Below are 22,218 nucleotides of genomic sequence, written 5' to 3' on the forward strand. Positions count from 1 at the left end.
CCCTATTGATTTTGGGGTCACTCCATCAAAGGTCAAGGTCACAGGGGCCTGAACATGGAAAACCATTTCCGATCAATAACTGGAGAACCACTTCACCCAGAATGTTGAAACTTCATAGGATGATTGTACATGCAAAGTAGATGACCCCTATCGATTTTGGGGTCACTCCATTAAAGGTCAAGGTCACAGGGGCCTGAACATTGAAAACCATTTTCGGTCAGTAACTTGAGAACCACTTGACCCAGAATGTTGAAACTTCATAGGATGATTGGTCATGCATAGTAGATGACCCCTAACGATTTTGGGGTCACTCTGTGAAAGGTCAAGGCCACAGGGGCCTGAACATTGAAAACCATTTCCGGTCAGTAACTTGAAAACCACTTGACCCAGAATGATGAAACTTCATAGGATGATTGGTCATGCAGAGTAGATGACCCCTAACGCTTCTGGGGTCACTCTGTTAAAGGTCAAGGCCACAGGGGCCTGAACATGGAAAACCATTTCCAATCAATAACTTGAGAACCTCTCGACCCAGAATGTTGAAACTTCATAGGATGATTGTTCATACAGAGTAAATGACCCCTATTGTTTTTGGGGTCACTCCATTAAAGGTCAAGGTCACAGGGGCCTGAACATTGATAACCAGTTCCGATCAATAACTTGAGAACCACTTGACCCAGAATGTTGAAACTTCATAGGATGATTGAACATGCAGAGTAGATGACCCCTATTGATTTTGGAGTCAGTCAATTAAAGGTCAAGGTCACAGTGGCCTGTTCATGTAAAATCATTTTTTGGAAATAACTTGAGAACCACTTGACCTACAATGTTGAAACTTAATAGGATGATTGAACATGCAGAGTAGATGACCCCTATTTATTTTGAGGTCACTTGATCAAAGGTCAAGTTCACAGGAGCCTGAACAGTGACTTGAGAACCACTAGGCCAAGAGTGTTGAAATTTAGCGGGATGACTGGACATGCCAAGTAGATGATCCCTATTGCAGCCAACCATCAGTGTCTCTTTGACTTTCGCTCCTGACCCCTATTGACTTCTTGCCTATAGGACTTTGCATTTGGGGAGACATGCGCTTTTTTACAAAAGCATTTTCTAGTTACAAAAGTCTCGAATCCACTTGGATTGTATTTTTAGCTCACCTGAGCACAAAGTGCTCATGATGATCTTTAAGGATCATTGTGTGTCTGTTGTCTGTCCGTCTGTTGTCCACAATTTCTTTAAAGAACATTTCCTCCTAAACCTCTGTGCCAATTTCAACCATCTTCACATGAATGCTATTTAAGTGGTCCCCTTTGAGATTCCTTCAAGTTTGTTATCCTGCTGAATTCTGGTTGCTATGGCAACCAACAGGAAAATCTTCGCAGAAACTGCTGGCCCAGTTTTGAAATAGTTTCATAGAAATGTTCCTTTGATGAATCTATACCAAAGTCCTTCATCAAAAACATAGCTTCCAGGGGGTGGGGCAAGTTTTCCCTATAGATATGGAAAACTTTGAAAATGTTCTTTTCTGACATTGATGGTTAGATTTCAAAATAGCTATGACCTTAAATGACCCTCTACTAAATTCCCTCAAATAATTCCTTTTTAGCTCGACTATACGAAGTATAAGGAGAGCTATCCTACTCGCGTCGGCGTCGGCGTCTTTCCGCGTCCCCACCTTGGTTAAAGTTTTGGTGCACTTTCTCTTTTTTCAACATATCTCTGTAATTACTTGATGGATTTAATTCAAACTTGACATACTTATTCCTCATCATCATCCACATCATCTGACATAAGGGCCATAAGTCTGGCACCAATATTTCATGAATTATCCCCCCTTTTTCACTTAGATTTTCAGGTTAAAGTTTTGATGCACTTTCACTCTATCTCTGTTATTACTGAATGGATTTGATTCAAACTTAAAATAGTTGTTCAACATCATCACCCACATCATATGACACAAGGTGCATAACTCTGGCACCATTTTTTCATGAATTATTCCCCCTTTTTACTTAGAATTTCAGGTTAAAAATTTGGTGCACTTTCACTCTACCTCTGTTATTACTGAATGGATTTGATTCAAACTTAAAATAGTTGTTCAGCATCATCACCCACATCATATGACACAAGATGCATAACTCTGGCACAATTTTTCAAAATTATTCCCCTTTTTACTTAGAATTTCAGGTTAAAGTTTTATACACTTTCACTCTATCTCTGTTATTACTGAATGGATCTGATTCAAACTTAAACAGTTGTTCAACATCATTACCCTTATCATATGATGCAAGGTGCATAACTCTGGCACCATTTTTTTATGAATTATTTCCCCTTTTTATTTAGAATTTTAGGTTAAAGTTTTGATGCACTTTCACTCTGTCTCTGTTATTACTGAATGGACTTGATTCAAACTTAAAATAGTTGTTCAACATCATCACCCACACTATATGACACAAACTGCACAACTCTGGCACCAATATTTAATGAATTATGCCCTTTTTTGCTTAGGATATACTTATATAGTGTTTTGATACATTTTATCTTTACCTCTGTTATTACTTTAAGTTGATATTTTTGACATAGACTCAGGCTATTGTGCAATATCTTCATCCACAATTGGAGTCATTAAACACTCCAGTGACAGCTCTAGTTTCCTCAGATGTGCCCAGTTTCACTATCCAGCATCGAAATAGTCGAGCACGCTGTCTCCTGTGACAGCTCGTTTTATGCCCCGGCATTTATGAGGGGGCCATATAGTGTTGCTGCTGCTCATAATTACATCCATCCTTATGTCACGAAATCTTGTGTTTCCAACTCCTTCCACACTATAAGCCTGATTTTCTTCAAGCTTTCACAGTTGAACAAGCTTGATGTGCAGATGACCATAAAGGAAGGAATTTTTTTCTGCTACTATTTTTACTGCAGTTATGGCCCGTAGATAGTTTTGCCATATAGAATATAGAGAAACATCTTGTGTTTTAAACTTCTCCCACACTATTGGCCTCATTTGCTTCAAAACTTTCACAGATGAACATGCTTGATGTCAAGATGACCATGAAAGAAGGAATTTTTAGCTCACCTGAGCAATGCTCATGGTGAGCTATTGGGATCATGCTGTGTCTGTTGTCCGTCATGTGTTGCTGCGTGCGTCTGGTGTCCGTTCACACTTTCCTTTAAACAACATCTCCTCCTTAACCACTTGGCCAATTTTGATGAAACTTCACAGGAATGTTCCTTGGATGGTCTTCTTTAAAAATTGTTCGAAGAATTGCATTCCATACAGAACTCTGGTTGCCTTGGCAGATGAAAAGAAAAACTTAAAAAATCTTCTTGTCCAAAACCACAAGAAGATTCTTTAGATTTCCCCCTAGGCTCAAATATGGCCCAGCCCTGGGGGTCACATGGATTAAATTAGACTTATATAGGGAAAAACTTCAAAAATATTCTCATCCAAAACCAAAGGGCCTAGGGCTTTGATATCTGGTATGTGGCAGCATCTAGAACTCTTCTACCAAGATTGTTCAAATTATCTCCCAAAGGTCAAATATGGCCCCGTCCTAGGGGTCTGATGGTTTATGTAGACATATGTAGGTGAAAACAGGGTTTACACAGCCTTGAAAAGTACTTGAATTTGGATCTGTTGGATGAATTAAAAATTAAAAAAAAAGACCTTGAAAGTACAATGCGCATGTTGCGTATAAAAGGGCATTTCTTACGACGTACAAATTGTATTCAGTACGAAATGTTGAAGTTACGGTTTTCAGGACGTGTGATTATGCGCTCCATGTTTCGTTGTTTCCAGGAAATGGCAACGGAAAACAGCTGTGTTGTCAATAAAAAATGGTTGTTAACGTATCTGTGGTTGGTGGTCCACGAAAACTGGCACAAAGCGATGTGCAAACATTGCAACAAAATAGTAGACATGGGCTTTATGGGCATATCCAAATGGCTTCTCAATTCCAAAATGGCCGCCATAGGATCATTAAGACTATACAGACCACGAATAAAGAAATAACGCTAAAAATGGTTCGACTAAAAATATTTTTCTTGCATCAAACATAACCCCCATTTTTTCTGATTTTTATTCAGCACTGACAATGTTCGTCAAGAGAATGTAAGATACAGACATTTAAAGTAGGCCCTGATGTGTGCTGCAGCCATTGGAAATATGACAATTTTATATAGAATAATGAAGAACAGCTATTTAGTCTGCTGTAACATACAAGGGAATGTTGGCAAAAATTGAAATCTGGCTCTTTAGAGCTATTTTCCTTATTTTCTTTGCAATATTTGCTGAAATCAAATGATAGATCTGTGCTTGACATGTAGGTAGCATTTTCATAATAAAATAGCAACACTACAGAATGTGTCATGTTGACTTAGATCATACACTACCACTGTAGTTTGGGATCTCATTGTTTAGCTAATTTTGCAGTTTATGTGTATGCCTGAAAATATTTTTCTGCATCAAGCATGAACCCTGCTTCAGTATCGACAATATTCTGCAAGAAAATATAACTTACAGACATTTAAAATAGTCATTGGAAATATGTGAATGTTATAAAGAATAAAAAAAGAACAGCTATTAAGTGTGTCATAACCTTAAAAAAACATTAATTGAATACATTTTACTAAAGTACGATTCGCAGTAGCATAGAAATTTATATCATAACAACACTTCAACATATCATATGTAAATATCAGGATACGAGTTATATGACACAGGAAAATGCTTACGCCTTTAGTATCTTGAACAGTGTAATGTATCCAATCGCTATGGTGACTGTGCTATGTTAAAACGTAGAGCTGTGAGACCATACACAGAACCTTATAAATATTTTTATTCTCTGGCTACCTCGCCTAAATGATTCATGACTGTAATGATTTCAGGGATCAGGCGAATCACTCAATGTTTCAAACTAACAACCTTAAACTAATGATAATCAGCTCAAACTCCTATAGGCTGGGAATACTGTATTTAACTTTTTTCTTTGAAGTTCCTGTCCGCCAATGAATCGACAACATACGAGTGTCCTTTCGCATAGATGTTCAGCCGGTGTTCTCTTATATGAAGCTGCAACTCAGTATGATTGCCCTAACTCTCGGATGCTCAGTGCTTATATGCTATAAAATATAGCATTAGCTTTGGCTGTACTTCAGCGATAACGTTGAACCTCGTTCTCTTACTGACTCAGACGATTACCAAACCAAACGTCTCTGTCTCAGATTTCCGATGATCAGCCTATATTTTCTATCGTCTATCCCGTAAAGGTTTAATTTCTATGCGCTGGCGTTTACGCTCGAAACCTATTTACAATACTGCAACTCTTCTTTAGTCTCAAACGTCTTTTTATATAATTTATCTGCCCAGACAGTGTAGCTGCAACAGTTTTTTTTCAGGGATAAATTATAAGTTGAATCCTTGATGTGTGGATACAGAATGACTTCATTGTAATTCATCCACTCATCTATACCCTAGCAGAGGTGTGTTTTGACTGGTGCTATTTATGGAACTTGTCTCTGACTGGCCCAAATTCGAAACATATTTTACATTGAATACACGAGTATATGATCTAACAAATAGTTGGTCCTCTTTTACTATATGACTGTATATAACATAATGTGCGATGCTGAGATCAAGCTATGACTGTTATTAACCCAAGTCGTTCATAAGGTTATAACACACTAAATAGCTGTTTGTCTTTACACTATATAAAATTGACATATTTTCAATGGCTGCAGCTCACATCAGGACCAATTTAGAATGTCTGTAACTTACAATTTATTAAAGAAGTGCGTGTTATAAGTGCGGAATAAAGATCAAAAGAAAAGCGGCGGTTATGTTTGATGCAAGAAAAATATTTTCAGTCAAACACACAAATTGCAAAAATAGCTGAAAAGGAGACCCCAGATTGTAGTGGTAGTGTATGATATAAGTTTCCATGACAAATATTGTCATGTTATTATTTCATTGTGAAAATGCTACGTACATGTCAATCATAGATCTTTCATGTCATTTCAGAAATATAATTGCAAAATATAAGGAAAATAGCTCTACAGAGCAAAAAAAATTGGAAGAAAAAGGCCGAGGACTATTTGTATGTGCCATTTCCTATTTAATGAAAAAGACGAGAACTGTCAGTCAACAGCATGCTCGACTATTCTCAGTGCTTGATAGTATAAGATAAGCTATGAGTAAAACTTTAACATTACAATAAGCATATTCTTAGTCGAAAAGGGGCCATAATTGAGTCAAAATGCTTGATAGAGTTGTCTCCTCCTTTTTACAGAATTGGGTCATGATGGTAAACAAGTATGCAAAATATGAAAGCAATATCTCAATGGACTTTGAAAATATTTGGGGTGGTACGCAAATTTTAACATTACAATAAGCATATTCTAAGTCGAAAAGGGACCATAATTTAGTAAAAATGCTTGATAGAATTGCCTCCTCCTTTTTACAGACTGGGGTCATGATGGTAAACAAGTATGCAAAATATGAAAGCAATATCTCAATGGACTTTGAAAATATTTGGGATGGTACGCAAACTTTAACATTACAATAAGCATATTCTAAATCGAAAAGGGGCCATAATTCAGTAAAAATGCTTGATAGAGTTGCCTCCTCCTTTTTACAGACTGGGGTCATGATGGCCAACAAGTATGCAAAATATCAAAGCAATATCTCAGTGGACTTTGAAAATATTTGGGATGGTACGCAAACTTTAACATTTGTGTGATGCTCACACTCACGCCAACGCCGGGGCGAGTAGGATAGCTCCCCTATTCTTCGAATAGTCGAGCTAAAAATTAACTGAAAACACTTTTTAATGTAATTTTGCCTCAAAACCATAATTATCATATGGGAAATGATCTTACTAAGAAAGAAAAGTACCTATACTCGTATATTTTGTTAATAAATAATTAAGTCATTGCTGCTTTACGACAATTTCTACTGCCGAATGACTCGGCAATTTTGTCTTTGTACTTCACTATTGCCCCGTATTGAATCTGCTGGCAGAATGTTTTCCATCTTATGTAAACTGCATACTGTAACTAACAATAACCAGCTAATCATATGTAAAAGCAATGATATGAGACAATTTGACATAAAATCGATGACAATTCTGGTTTAAATGTCGTTTTTTATGGCGGCCATATTGGATTTAGGACGCCATTTTGTTTTCTTCTAAATTTCTAATTAGTTTACATTTTGCACAATATAGTAATCTAACGTTGTGCCTAAGTTGGACCTCGTTAGATGCATAAATCTGTTGTTATGAGCCGATTCCAGAAATCCGCAGTTTCATTAATATTTTGAACATTTTAACCCCAAAAATAGACATTTTGCATATCATGATACTTTTCTATACTTTTTATATGTTGTTGCATACATCTTGTATAATACTTACACAAAAAATCAATTCTTTGCGAGTTTTTTCCTTTATTTGGCATCTTGGCCATAAATGGCCTTTACTAATTGTGCATTGATGTCAGTTGATAAGCTGAATTCCTACAAAAAGCTAATAGATCCATTTTCAAATAATTCGATTAAAATATGTCTGCTATACTTATTTCTAGTCATACTGGTGTTCTGTTTGTAAGAATTATTCCATATGTAGTTAATAGATCAAAAGGATTTAAAATTACCAATACAACACATTCTTTACTAGTTTCGACTTTTATGTCTTTGTCAGAAATAACAATGTACAATACAAACGACGTCACGTCCGTTTGGACGCGAACGTCAATTTGACAAAAAGCGCAAATATAGAATATATTTGTATTAATGTATATATAGATATGGATCATAATGATACGGTGGGTATTTATCGAAAAATATATTTCTTCAGTATGAAGTAGAGAAAAAATCAAACCCAACATATCTACATACATTTTGAAATATACACGTATGCCAGAATTAACAATACTTATAATTATTATAGTAATAATAATATTGTTATTATTAATTTAAAAGCTAACCACACATACATAATTACAGAAACAAACAAAAGGATAAAAACTTTAATAAGAAATAAAAATTATAGAAAAACTGCAGTCAAGTGGTGGAAAAGGGGACCTTGAAACAACAATAAGGGCAGGGTTTTTTTTACGACTGGGATAAGGGGCCCCAGCCTGTCATTGGGGGAAGAAAATAGCGCGCGACGAGCAGTTTTGGGGGATTTTTTTCACTCGGGTGGTGGGGTGAGGGGGGTGGGGGAATTTACAATTATGCATAATAAACACTTTAAACTATGTTTTTATTTTTAGCTCATCTGATTTTTTGAAAAAAAATGATGAGTTATTGTCATCACTTGAGCGGTTGTTGGCGTCGGCGTCTGCGTCGGCGTTGCCTGGTTAAGTTTTATGTTTAGGTCAGCTTTTCTCCTAAACTATCAAAGCTATTGCTTTGAAACTTGGAATACTTGTTCACCATCATAAGCTGACCCTGTATAGCAAGAAACATAACTCCATCTTGCTTTTTGCAAGATTTATGGCCCCTTTTGTACTTAGAAAATATCAGATTTCTTGGTTAAGTTTTATGTTTAGGTCAACTTTTCTCCTAAACTATCAAAGCTATTGCTTTGAAACTTGGAATACTTGTTCACCATCATAAGCAGACCCTGTACATCAAGAAACATAACTCCATCTTGCTTTTTGCAAGAATTATTGCCCCTTTTGGACTTAGAAAATCAGTTTTCTTGGTTAAGTTTTATGTTTAGGTCAGCTTTTATCCTAAACTATCAAAGCTATTGCTTTAAAACTTGCAACACTTGTTCACCATCATAGGCTGACCCTGTACAGCAAGAAACATAACTCCATCCTGCTTTTTGCAAGATTTATGGCTCCTTTTGGACTTAGAAAATATCAGATTTCTTGGTTAAGTTTTATGTTTAGGTAAACTTTTTCTCTTAAACTATCAAAGCTATTGCTTTGAAACTTGCAACACTTGTTCACCATCATAAGCTGACCCTGTACAGCACGCAACATAACTCCATCCTGCTTTTTGCAATAATAATTGCCCCTTTTGGACTTAGAAAAATCATTTTCTTGGTTGAATATTATGTTTAAGTCAACTTTTCTCATAAACTATCAAAGCTATTGCTTTAAAACTTGCAACAGTTCTTCACCATCATAAGTGGACACTGTACATCAAGAAACATAACTCTATCCTGCTTTTTGCAAGAATGATGGCCCTTTTTAGACTTAGAAAATCATGGGTAGGACAATATTTCTATTATACAAAAAAAATCAGATGAGCGTCAGCACCCGCAAGGCGGTGCTCTTGTTATTACATATACTTACGTCTTTTGCCGATGAAAAAAGAAGTTTTTTTTAACAATCCCCGCTTACCTCCGAAAATGACTCAGATATTTTAGTTTTTTAGCTCATCTGATTTTTTGAAAAAAAATGATGAGTTATTGTCATCACTTGAGCGGTTGTCGGCGTCGGCGTTGCCTGGTTAAGTTTTATGTTTAGGTCAGCTTTTCTCCTAAACTATCAAAGCTATTGCTTTGAAACTTGGAATACTTGTTCACCATCATAAGCTGACCCTGTATAGCAAGAAACATAACTCCATCTTGCATTTTGCAAGATTTATGGCCCCTTTTGTACTTAGAAAATATCAGATTTCTTGGTTAAGTTTTATGTTTAGGTCAACTTTTCTCCTAAACTATCAAAGCTATTGCTTTGAAACTTGGAATACTTGTTCACCATCATAAGCAGACCCTGTACATCAAGAAACATAACTCCATCTTGCTTTTTGCAAGTTTTATTGCCCTTTTTGGACTTAGAAAATCAGTTTTCTTGGTTAAGTTTTATGTTTAGGTCAGCTTTTATCCTAAACTATCAAAGCTATTGCTTTGAAACTTGCAACACTTGTTCACCATCATAAGTTGACCCTGTACAGCAAGAAACAGAACTCCATCCTGCTTTTTGCAAGATTAATGGCCCCTTTTGGACTTAGAAAATATCAGATTTCTTGGTTAAGTTTTATGTTTAGGTCAACTTTTTCTCTTAAACTATCTAAGCTATTGCTTTGAAACTTGCAACACTTGTTCACCATCATAAGCTGACTCTGTACAGCAAGCAACATAACTCCATCCTGCTTTTTGCAATAATTATTGCCCCTTTTGGACTTAGAAAATCATTTTCTTGGTTGAGTATTATGTTTAAGTCAACTTTTCTCATAAACTATCAAAGCTATTGCTTTAAAACTTGCAACAGTTTTTCACCATCATAAGTGGACACTGTACATCAAGAAACATAACTCTATTCTGCTTTTTGCAAGAATGATGGCCCTTTTTAGACTTAGAAAATCATGGGTAGGACAATATTTCTATTACACAAAAAAAATCAGATGAGCGTCAGCACCCGCAAGGCAGTGCTCTTGTTTACGCTTGGTATCGGAACCGATGATGTTGTAAAACAGTATCGTAAAGCGTCAATATGAACTAACGGAGTAATCTCCCTTGCTTTGTTTACGGTTTCGGAGGGGGAAATTTCGGACGTAGGGGAATTTCGGACTGCGGTAGGGGAAATCCTTGGCTGTGGGGGAAATCCTCGGCTGAGGGACGAGGCCGATATTCGGCTGCTGCTATAGAATAAAAAAAAAACCTGAAGGGGAGGTAATAAATTGGCAATAAAATATTAAAATGCTGGAAATTAGAGCATATATGTTCTTTATTTTAACATAAAATATTAATATTATTTTAAAGTCAAAAAATAAATCAAAAATAATACTATACAGTCATAATATCTAAGGTGCAAGAATATTGTAAAAGTGTTATTATATAAAAGCCATTACAATTTTATCACACATTAAACAATATGTTGGTGTTCATACCAGATGGATGCATGGTGTTTAACTTGTGAATCCAGGAAGTTTCAAGTAATAATCTATCCATATCATTATCAACAATGTCAACTGGTAAAAAACTGAAATCATCAAAATTGTGATCAGTACTGTTACAAAGTGTAGTCACACCACTAGCCATACATGTGATACGTCCAGGATTGTCCGGGATTGTCCCGGAAATTACATACTCGTCACGGTGTCCCGGACAGTATTAAAATGTCCCGGAAAAATAAAAATACAGGAACAAATAAAAAAAATCCCCCCAAAAACTTGTTTTTGTCTATAAGTTGTTAAATTTTACACAATAAACAGTCCCCGGTGTCACATTGTTTATTCCTAATCAGTTTCATGCCCTCGAGCGGGACACATGTTGATTAATTAAGCCCGCTTTAATCACGCAACGATCTTTTGATGACACTGATTAAGTTACAGTCAGTTATTATGATGACCCGGATTAAGAACTGACAGGATTATGCAATCAATAGCTGTTTTATGATAGTTAAATTAGGAACAATAGTCGTAAATCTCTTTGTTTTTAGCACGTTGGCGGTAAAGCTACAATTGTAGCCTTTATGGAAGAGATTATTGAAAACGGTCAATTAAACGATAATTATTTTAAAAGGTTGTAATTATTTAAGATCTAGATCGATTGTCACACATATTCTAAATCAAAATGCTGAATGCCTTTGCCGACTGACCCATGAAAATTGACACGACTCCAAATATTTTATATTGTCGATTTTATCTACAAGATTTATTTTATTCCTTTAAGGATTCAGTTTAATTATTAGATAAATGTTTAAGCTTTAGAATGATACCAAATTAGCTAGAATCTAAATCACAATGACCAGGTTGATTCTTCGTATATAGTAAGTCTCCTAATTCTGTTCAACTCGGGACCGCAATAAATTCACGTGCTGAACAATAGATGTGTATTGCCCTTATTTACCTCCCTTAGAAAGCTAGACGACATTTGCCGCAAATTAATACAAGCGAGTGAACAATGTTTATCTCAGGAAGCAACATGTATATTACGATATTTTTGCATGAAACAGACAAATACCAATGTCACGGTGTATGTCCCGCAACAAACGGTAAAAATCCCGGAAAATTTTAACTCAGAATCCCGGAAACGTTCTGAAAAATTATGGCATGTATGCCACTAGCATATGCAGGATTGCAGAAATTATTAATGTCAAATTTATGACTGTTCATACATTTAGAAACCTGTTGTCGTGTTTGGCATACATATTGCATGTTACACTTTTTAGCTCACCTGTCAAGTAGTGACAGGGTGAGCATTTGTGATCGCCCTTCGTCCGTCGTCCATCCATCTGTCGGTCCACAATCTCTGTGAACACGATAAAGACCACATTTTGTATCTGATTTTAATCAAACTTGCACACATCTTGTATGGGCATAAAACTTGGTTCCTTTCGAAAACTGGCCAGATCCCATCATGGGTATTAAGAGTTATGGCCCCTTAAATGGCCAAAATTGCCATTTTTGGCTTGTGAACATGATAGAGACCACATTTTGCAATCAGCTTTAATAAAACTTGCACACAACTTGTACTGGTATAATATCTCGATTCCTTTCGTAAACTGGCCAGATCCCGTCATGGGTTCCAGAGTTATGGCTCCTTAAAGGGCCAAAATTTGCTATTTTTGACTTGTGAACACGATAGAGACAACATTTTGCAATCAACTTTAACCAAACTTGCACACAACTTGTATTGGCATAATATCTTGGTACCTTTCGAAAACTGGCCTGATCCCGCCATGGGTTCCAGAGTTATGGCCCCTTAAAGGTCCAAAATTTGCTATTTTGGCTTTTGCAGCCATATAGAGACTTCATTTATTGTTTGATTTGATACAAACTTGCAAAATATCTTCAACAACAATAAATCTTGGATTCCATGATGAAACTGTCAGATCCAATCATAGGTTCCGGAGTTACGGCCCCTGATTGGCCGCTAAAAGGGCCAAAATTTGGGAATTTTTCCCTTGTGAACATGATAGAAGTGACATTTTATGTTTGATTTTAACCACACTTACACACAACTTAAGTCACGATAAGATCTCGGTTCTTTTCGAAAACCACCTAGATTCCATCATGGGTAATAGAGTTCTGAAAGGGGCAGAATTTTCTATTTTGGCCTTCTCAGCCTTTGATTTGATACAAACTTGCACAGAATGATTATCTTGATGATCTCTAGGCCCGGATCGAAACTAGGTCATGTCGGGTCAAAAAATAGGTCATCAGGTTAAATAAAAGGAAAAGCTTGTAAACAACCTAGAGGCCCCATTTATGACCCTATCCTAGGTCACCAGGTCAAATCAAAGAATAAGCTTGTTCATACCCCAGGGGGCACATTTTTATTAGCCCAATCATCAGATGGTGGGCTATTCAAATCACTCTGCGTCCGTTGTCCGTCAGTCCTGTCCGTCTGTCCGTTAACAATTTCTTGTTATCATATCTTCTCAGAAACTACTCGGGGGATTTTGACCAAACTTTGTCAGAATGATGTATTGGTACCCTAGTTGTGTCCCCCTGACTGGTTCACCAATTTTTCATGGTGTAAGGGAGTAATATTTCCAATTTATAAAAAGAAAGGTGATGTCAATGACCCAGATAATTATCGTGGAATTATGGTCCTAAGTTGTCTGGGCAAGTTATTTACTAGTGTACTAAATAATAGGTTAAACAATTTCTTGGAATCAGCAGGACTACTTTGTGAAGAACAAGCAGGTCTTCGAAAACATTATGGCACTGTTGACCATATTTTTTCACTAAAATTATTAATTGATTTTTATTTAAGTAAGAAATGTCATCTTTATTGTGCTTTTATAGACTATAAGAAAGCTTTTGATTCTGTTAGTCGAGTTTGTTTATGAAGGAAGTTACTTCAACATAATGTTGATAAAAAAGTTTTTAAAGTTATTTACTCAATTTATGATCAAGCAAAATCTTGTGTTAAAAGCAGTCAAGGTCTCTTAAATTTTTTCATTAGTGCATCTGGAGTTCGACAGGGTGAAAATTTATCACCAATACTTTTTTTCTATTTTTCTGAATGATTTAGTGTCCTTTATGACACATTTTTACAAAGGACTAACTACTCTATCAAATGATGTTAAAGAGTTTTTAAGTGATGATACTACTGAAGTGTTTTTCAAATTATTTTTATTACTCTATGCAGATGACACTGTACGTTTTGCTGAGACACCAAATGAGCTACAAACATCTTTAAATGCAATGTCAGAATATTGTGATATGTGGAAACTGACTGTTAACTCTAGTAAAACTAAAGTTGTTGTTTTTTCTCGAGGTAAAGTGAGAATAAAACCAGTTTTCCGTTATAATGGTGAAGTACTTGATACTGTTGATAATTTTAGTTATCTAGGCATAAAGTTTAATTATAATGGTAATTTCCACGAGACGAAAAAACATTTAGTAGATCAGGCTAAAAAGCTATGTATTCTCTGTTAAGAAAAGCAAGAAAACTTCAACTAAGTATTGATTTACAGTTACATCTATTTGAAACAATGATAATGCCTATATTTTTGTATGGATCTGAGGTGTGGGGTAGCAGTGATATTAGTTTAATTGAAACTTTTCAACTAAAATTTTTAAAGATGTTACTAAAAGTTAAAAAATCCGCACCAAATGTTATGGTATTTGGTGAACTAGGGGCATTGCCATTAATGTTATTGTCAAAAGTAGATTACTTAATTATTGGTGAAAGGTTATTGAAAGTAAAACTGATAAAATCAGCCATATTCTGTATAAGTTAATGTATAAGCTTCATATTCATGATGTATATTGTTGCCCTTGGATTTCATATGTTAAGGATACATTAGAACAGCTTGGATTTGCAGAATATTGGATTAATCAGTCAGTTCCTTCGCCACTTTATTTTCGTAATATTATTAAGCTTAGATTAAAGGATCAGTATATACAAACTTGGACCAGAATGGTTCAAAACTCAAGAAAATGTGAGCGTTATAAAATATTCAAGACAGTCTTTAAATTTGAAGACTATTTGAAATTGTTACCATCAAATCTTGCATTATCCTTAAGCCATTTTAGGTGCCGTAATAATAAGTTGCCAGTTGAAAAGGGTATATTTCTTAATAATGTCCATGATGAGAGGACATGTCACTTGTGTAATAATGCAGCATTTGGGTGATGAGTGTCATTATATTTTTGATTGTCCTTTTTTTGATCTGGATAGACAGAAATACATTCCATTTCATCACCAGATTTCAAATGATAATAATTTTCAATGTTTGTTTCAAAGTTGTGATGAAACCCTTCTCCTGAAGTTGGCATTATTTACACAAAAAGTTATGTATGTTACTCAGTGAATCTGTTAATCTGGTGCTAGTCAGAAGTTATTGATTTACGTCAGATATGCATATATCTTCCGTTAAATACCTACAGTAAGATACAGTATCTGCTATGTATTTTTTACATGTATACGTTTTGTTTTATATACATGTATTTGCATGTAAATGTTGCCTTTACAACGCTGATGCCCATATGGGCCTAGTTCTTGAATAAAATCTGAAATCTGAAATCTTGAGTGAGTTATGGCCCTTTGTTTATTTTTATAATTTACATCTATAGATTTATATAGGGAAAAACTTCGAAACACTTCTTGTCCAAAACCACAGGGCCTAGGGCTTTGATATTTTGTATGTGACATCATCTAGTGGTCCTGTGTTAACATTGTTCAAATTATTACCCTAGAGTCAAATATGACCCCGTCCTGGGGGTCACAAGGTTTACATAGATTTATATAGGGAAAAACTTGAAAATCTTCTTGTCCAAACCACAAAGCCTAGGGCTTTGATATTTGCAATGTAGCATCATCTAGTGGTTCTCTACCAATTTTGTTCAAATTATCCCCCTAGGGTCAAATATGGCCATGCCCTGGGAGTCACATGGTTCATTCAAATTTGGACCACATGTATAGTTTTGAGTGGCAAGATGAACCTTGACATGTGTTGACCTTGATCTTGACCTAGTGACCTACTTTCACATTTCTGTAGCTACAGCCTTCAAATTTTAACCGCATGCATAGTTTTGTGTACCCAAACAAACTTTGACCTTGAAATTGACCTAGTGACCTACTTGCATATTTTTGAAGGTACAAGCTTCAAATTTGGACCACATGCATAGTTTTGTGTTCCGAAATGAGATTTGACCTTGATTTTGACCTAGTGACCTACTTTTACATTTCTCAAGCAACAGCCTTCAAATTTGGACCATGTGCATAGTTTTGTGTACGGAAATGAACTTTGACCTTGAGATTGACCTAGTGACCTACTTTCACATTTCTGAAGCTACATGCTTCAAATTTGGACCACATGCATACTTTTGTGTTCTGAATTGAAATTTGACCTTTATTAGCTCATCTGATTTTTTGAAAAAAAATGATGAGTTATTGTCATCACTTGAGCGGTTGTCGGCGTCGGCGTCTGCGTCGGCGTTGCCTGGTTAAGTTTTATGTTTAGGTCAGCTTTTCTCCTAAACTATCAAAGCTATTGCTTTGAAACTTGGAATACTTGTTCACCATCATAAGCTGACCCTGTATAGCAAGAAACATAACTCCATCTTGCTTTTTGCAAGATTTATGGCCCCTTGTGTACTTAGAAGATATCAGATTTCTTGGTTAAGTTTTATGTTTAGGTCAACTTTTCTCCTAAACTATCAAAGCTATTGCTTTGAAACTTGGAATACTTGTTCACCATCATAAGCAGACCCTGTACATCAAGAAACATAACTCCATCTTGCTTTTTGCAAGATTTATTGCCCCTTTTGGACTTAGAAAATCAGTTTTCTTGGTTAAGTTTTATGTTTAGGTCAGCTTTTATCCTAAACTATCAAAGCTATTGCTTTAAAACTTGCAACACTTGTTCACCATCATAAGTTGACCCTGTATAGCAAGAAACATAACTCTGTCCTGCTTTTTGCAAGATTTATGGCCCCTTTTGGACTTAGAAAATATCAGATTTCTTGGTTAAGTTTTATGTTTAGGTCAAGTTTTTCTCTTAAACTATCAAAGCTATTGCTTTGAAACTTGCAACACTTGTTCACCATCATAAGCTGACCCTGTACAGCAAGCAACATAACTCCATCCTGCTTTTTGCAATAATTATTGCCCCTTTTGGACTTAGAAAATCATTTTCTTGGTTGAGTATTATGTTTAAGTCAACTTTTCTCATAAACTATCAAAGCTATTGCTTTAAAACTTGCAACAGTTTTTCACCATCATAAGTGGACACTGTACATCAAGAAACATAACTCTATCCTGCTTTTGCAAGAATGATGGCCCTTTTTAGACTTAGAAAATCATGGGTAGGACAATATTTCTATTACACAAAAAAAATCGGATGAGCGTCAGCACACGCAAGGCGGTGCTCTTGTTTTTACCTAGTACCTACTTTCATATTTCTCAAGCTTAGCATTCAAATTTGAAGTGCATGCATAGTTTTGTGTACCAAAATTAACTTTGACCTTGAAATTGATCTAGTGACCTACTTTCACATTTCTCAAGCTACAGCTTTCAACTTTGGACCACATGCACTGACCACATGCACAGTTTTGTGAACCGAAATGAACTTTGAATTTGATTTTGACCTTGAGCTAGTCTTGAAATTTTGAACATTCAGAAATGGCTCAGTGGTGGGCGCCAAGATCACTCTGTGATCTCTTGTTCTATCTTCATAAATTTTGGTCAGAGTGTTATCATGAAGTCTTCGACAAGTTCGTATCTGGGTCATGTGAGGTAAAAAACTAGGTCACTAGGTCAAATCAAGAAAATGCTTGTTTACACTCAAGATGCCACGTTTTTTGGTCCAATCTTACTGAAAATTGGTCAGAATATTTGTTTCCATGTAATCACTATGTAAAACATGTTTACACTGTTATGGTGTGTTACACAGGTGAGCAACCTAGGGCCATCTTGGCCCTCTTGTTACAAGTTATGAGATAAATGACATTTGATGATGTGCAGTCTGTATTAAATTCATAGACAAATTTGAAGAACTAGCAAATTTTTCAGTTTCTACTATCCAGTTAAAATGTGTATGTCGGCATTTGCTGGAACAGGTGCTGACGGGGGTTGGAGGCAGTGCAGAATATCTAGACTTTACAATAAAGTCTTTAAGATTTTTACCACGTTTATATGCTAAGATGGGTCTAGAGGAATGCAACTGTTGGACTGAGACATTTGGCAATAGTTTAAATAAATCCCAGTATGTATGATACTGCCAATGTTAGGGAGGGAAGGATTATATTCAGTAACAAAAGGCACACTATCAACTTGAGCAGAGTTGTTATTGTATATCAGGGCTTCATCTTGTGTAACATTACGCAATTTGTTAAAGCATTATCAATTACAATATCTGGGGCCACAGTTAAAAAATTGTTTGTTTGCTGTGCTCCGACCCAGATTTTTAGTAGTGGGTATATAAGTAGGGATTTTTTTTTTTTTTTTTGTAAAAGTGTACACAAATTTTCACAGCAGACATTGAAACAGATTAGTAAGAAAATGCATGGCAGACAAATTTTACCAGGAATTATACAGAGCACAAACTTGCATGCAGACATTTGTTAAACCAGATCTTTCATTAGCCCGCCATCATCAGATGGTGGGCTATTCAAATCACTCTGCGTCCGTGGTCCTTCCGTCTGTCCTTCCGTTAACAATTTCTTGTTATCGCATCTCCTCAGAAACTACTGAGGGGATTTTGACCAAACTTTGTCAGAATGATGTATTGGTACCCTAGTTGTGTCCTTCAGAAAATCAGACTGGTTCAACAATTTTTGAATGAGTTATGGCCCTTTGATTATTTTTATAATTTACATAGATTTATATAGGGAAAAACTTCTTGTCCAAAACCACAGGGCCCAGGACTTTGATATTTGGAATGTAGCATCATCTAGCAGTCCTCTACCAAGATTGTCCAAATTATTTCCCTAGGCCCCGCCACGGGGGTCACATGGTTTAATTATATAGACTTTTATAGGGAAGAACTTTAAAAATCTTCTTGTTATAACCTACAACATTCAGATTTGGACCTTATGTATAGTTTTAAGTGGCTAGATGAACCTTGACATGAGTTGACCTTGATCTTGACCTAGTGAACTTCTTTCACATTTCTGTAGCTACAGCCTTCAAATTTGGACCAACATCATAGGTTTGTATACCGAATTAAACTTTGACCTTGACATTGACCTAGTGACCTACTTTCACATTTAATTTAGACCACATGCATAGTTTTGTGTTCCGAAATGAAATTTGACCTTGATTTTGACCTAGTGACCTACTTTCACATTTCTCAAGCTACAGCCTTCAAATTTGGACCACATGCATAGTTTTGTGTACCGAAATGAACTTTGACCTTGAGATTGACCTAGTGACCTACTTTCACATTTCTGTAGCTACAGCCTTCAAATTTGGACCACATGCATAGGTTTGTGTACCGAAATAAACTTTGACCTTGATGTTGATCTAGTGACCTACTTTCACATTTTTGAAGGTACAGGCTTCAAATTTGGACAGCATGCATAGTTTTGTGTTCTGAAATGAAATTTGACCTTGATTTTGACCTAGTGACCTACTTTCACAATTCTTAAGCTACAGTCTTCAAATTTGAACCACATGCATAGTTTTGTGTTCTGAATTGAAATTTAACCTTGATTTTTATCTAGTGACCTACTTTCACATTTCTCTAGAGCTACAGCCTTCAAATTTGAAGCACTTGTACAGAAATGAACTTTGACCTTGAAATTGATCTAGTGACCTAATTTCACATTTCTCAAGCTACAGCTTCAGATTTGGACCACATGCATGCCTTATTCCTTATAACCGTTTACAGGACAGTAACAGTTGTTCTCACTTCAGATGCTGTCAGACCCTTTGTGTATGAAATGTTGGCCTTTGTTGCCATTTTTATACGCCCGTTTGAAAAACGGGACGTATTATGGGAACGCCCCTGGCGGGCGGGCGGGCGGCGTCCACAGACTTTGTCAGAAGCATATCTTCTACATGCATGAAGGGATTTTGATGAAACTTGGCACAGTTGTTCACCATCATGAGACGGAGTGTCATGCGCAAAAACCAGGTCCCTAGGTCTAAGGCCTAAAAAAAAATATGTTTGTTTCCTGTAACCCGACCGACCGTAAGTTTTTACCGCCGAATGCAATTTTTTTATGGGCCGAAATTCGAGATTCTGATCATATCTTTATTGATTATAGGGATAATTTAATTGTACCCGACCTCGTCGCGCATAATAACGAACGTTCCTGTTTCCGTAGACATGAAACAACATGGCGAAAAGCCTGTTTGTCGGAAGACTCGAGGTTCTGGGTTTTCACCCGCGAAAATCGAGAAGTTTTCTTTGATGCATATCTAGTTCAAAAGTTCTGCCCCTTGTCAATCAAAATCTCGGTGAATTTCAATACTGTTCGCCGCCACCATCGGAAGTATGGCAGTAGGCGGAGCGTCATATACTAATTAGCTACTGACAGATGTCAATCACGCCACGCGCCGACTGACACGTGGTCATCTCGCGGTTTGTATTTAGTACAATAATGTCCTTCATTTATGAAAGGTGTTTATTGATCAATGTGTAAACGTTAATTGATAAACAATTCGTAGAAGAGCACCCTATTATCATGTTTGTACCACTTGTTCAGGGGTCACGCTCTCGGTTGCACTTGAGCCATTTGCGACAAAAGATTAATTGTGGCCCCGAAAATCTCTAATTGGCAAAAACGGCCCGAAGCTATGTCTGTCTGCAAAACTATGAACCTTGCCTGTTACACAATGTTTACTGAACAAAAGGAATCAGTGTAGAAAAAAACTTGTATGAACAACATCTGTTATTGAAAGGCGGGAGCAAATTTTCAACAATTTTATTTGATTTAATAAAATCAGGCCTGGACCTTAGCGGTGGACCGTTGGACCGACGCAACCAAAATATCGGCAGGTCCACTATCAAAAGTTGGGTAGACCGACGGTCAACCAATTTTCAGTCACGGTCTGCAAATAAAATAAAACCCTTAAAAGTGAAAAATAGGGGGGAGGGGAATCGTATCCATATCGGCGAATTCACAAAACGAAAATTGATTTTGCCTTAGTACGGCATTCTACAGTTATAAGCATTGGCGAGTTAAAGTCAGGATAGCACGAATGGACTACTCAACCGATCGGGCGAGTGGTTTTTACGTGGTAACTTTACCAAATTGAGTAATTACATCAGGCAAAATTACCTGGATTGACTGGAATTTACCCGCGAATCGTAAAAATATCAAAACGTCATGCTGGTAATTTTCCAATCCACAAGCACGTGCGCCCTATCGTAATACTTAATTTACATCGCGTTACTTTTGACACAAAAAAACGCGCGTAGTGCATTCATTTTTTTATATAATCGCTTCAGATTTTCAGCATGGCTTGAGAACTAATACAGTTTGAATTCTATAACAATTTTAATAAGATATCGACAGGAATGTAGGCAAAATTCTTTAAAAACGATCAAATTTTCATATAATGTTTTGTAAAATTTCAAACAGCGCGATCTTGATTATTTATTTCCTTTTTAAAGTAAATAAGCGGTACATACTATGGTAATAAAATTCAGACTTTTGACCAGAAAGTACAAAAAACACAATTAAAAAATCTTAAATAATGAAAAAGCGGCAGCAATTTAAATACATGGAGTAAAACGATTTTTTTGGCAAACAGATTTCTGTTAGCACGGCAGAATAGGTTACGTGACCTCATGAACGTAAATAGAAATGTGGTTTTAAAATGAAGCAGTATGATGTCGTTGCGATTTTTAATTAGTTTTAAATGATTCTTCGTACATATATTTTTTGACACAACACTTTGTTAGATATTCTTCTCAAACAATAATGTAAATTTCTTGAGGGCAAATAGGTCATCATCGTTCACGGTCTGACACATTTACATGTCAGTTTATTTTGGATATTGCACATTCGCTTTTAAAAAATTAAAGAAAAAACTTTTTTACTGATTTCTTCTCAACAATTAAAGGAATCGAGAAAGTACGATCAGACAGTGATGTGTCACATGGCGCGAAAACATGACGTAATGCAATGACAATCTCGGGGAAACTATATCGCTTTGATCTCCACTGCAGATGCCACAATAACCGACGCACTTCTTTTAGCTCATTGAGGGGGTGTTAATTGATGATGAAAACGAGGCCAATTACTTAGTTTATCATCAGAATGATTACCGATAATTGTTGATGTTTTTTTTTTCACTTTCAACACTGGTCGGGAGGATGATGATTGTGTCCATATTTTGGGACACTTTTCAAAAT

At 36.2% G+C, this 22,218-nt stretch overlaps 1 protein-coding gene across 2 annotated transcripts in view; it reads left to right on the forward strand.

The window, feature by feature from the left end:
* LOC128555138 (uncharacterized) overlaps nt 1-22,218 on the forward strand; it is a 94,244-nt gene that overhangs the window by 63,518 nt on the left and 8,508 nt on the right. The window lies entirely within an intron of this gene.

The sequence above is a fragment of the Mercenaria mercenaria genome, chromosome 2 (genome assembly GCF_021730395.1).
Source record: "Mercenaria mercenaria strain notata chromosome 2, MADL_Memer_1, whole genome shotgun sequence".
Classification (NCBI taxonomy): Eukaryota; Metazoa; Mollusca; class Bivalvia; order Venerida; family Veneridae; genus Mercenaria; species Mercenaria mercenaria.